This window comes from Myotis brandtii, unplaced genomic scaffold (genome assembly GCF_000412655.1).
Source record: "Myotis brandtii unplaced genomic scaffold, ASM41265v1 scaffold3268, whole genome shotgun sequence".
Lineage (NCBI taxonomy): Eukaryota > Metazoa > Chordata > Mammalia > Chiroptera > Vespertilionidae > Myotis > Myotis brandtii.
Window position 1 is genome coordinate 3,175 of NW_005362574.1, and position 1,416 is coordinate 4,590.

The window sequence follows — 1,416 nt, forward strand, 5'->3', positions numbered from 1 at the left end:
CAACTTCCTGTGGGGAAACATAACTTCTTGCAGGGGAACCCTTCTTTCTGTGGGGTAAATGTCCATTTCGGTTGTGCAACCCTTTTTCTAGTGGGGAAAATGTACTTTCCTTCGTGCATAATTCTTTTCTTGTGAGGGCCTCTCCTCTTTATTGGGGAAATGTAACTTCCTGGGAGGGGACCCTTCATCCTGAGAGGGAATTGCACTTTTCTGTGTGTGGATATATCTTCCTGTGAGGGTGTTGCACAGGATCTTGCATTACCCCCACAGGAAGTTGCGATGCGCTCACAGGATGATAGTTCTGCACACAGGAAAGTATATTTCCCATAAAGAAAGAAGGGTTCCCACACAGGAAAAGACATTTCCCCCAGAGGAAGATTGGTTCCTTCAGAAGAAGTATTGTTTCCCTAAATGAAGTTCCCATTCCGATACAGGATGAGGGGTCCGCATACAGGAAAGTGAATTTCCCCCACAGGAAGATGGATTTCTACACAGGAAGACACATTTCCCCCACAGAGAGAAGGTTACCCCCACAGGAAGTTCTGTTTTCCTTCAACAAGTTGCGATTCCATCACAGGATGATAGGTCCTCCTACAGGAAAGTGCATTTACCCCAGTGGAAGACGGGTTTCCTCACAGGAAGTGCTTTTCCCCATCAGGAAGGGGCATTCTCCCACAGGAAGTTTCAATTCTCTCACAGGAAGATGAGCCTCCCTCACAGGAAGTTAGGTCCACACACAGTAAAATGCAATTTCCCTTCAGGAAGAAGGGTTCCTACACTGGAAGGGACATTTGCCTAACAGGAAGAAGGTTTTCTACAACGGAAGAGACATTTCCCCCTCAGAGATAAGGGTTGCCCCACAGGAAATTTTGTTTCCCCCAGGAATTTGCGATTCCATCGTAGAAAGATAGGTCTGCACACTGCAAGTGCATTTCCCCCACAGGAAATGGGTTTCCTCACAGGAAGGGCATTTCCCCCAGGAAAAGGGATTCCCCCACAGGAAGTTTTGATTCCGCCACAACAAGTTGCGATTACCTAACAGGAAGATAGGTACACACACAGGAAAGTGCATTTTCATACAGGAAGAGGCGTTCTTACACATGGTGATGCATAACCTTCACAGGAAAGTGTGATTCCTCATAAAAAATTTGGTTCGCTCAGAAAAAATTGCATTTCTCCCTCTCCACTTTCCTGACAGGAATAAGAGTTCCCCACACGAACAATAGTTCTAAAGCAGAGAGATGCATTTACCCAGTAGAAAGGTGCATTCACCAACCGGAAGGTGTGATACTGTCACAAGAACTTGTGTTTCCCTACAGGAACATGTGCTTCCTTTACAGGAAGTTGTGTTCTTCTACAGGAAGGTGTGTTTCCCCCAAACATCTTGTGTTTCCCACCAGGAACATGTGTATCCAC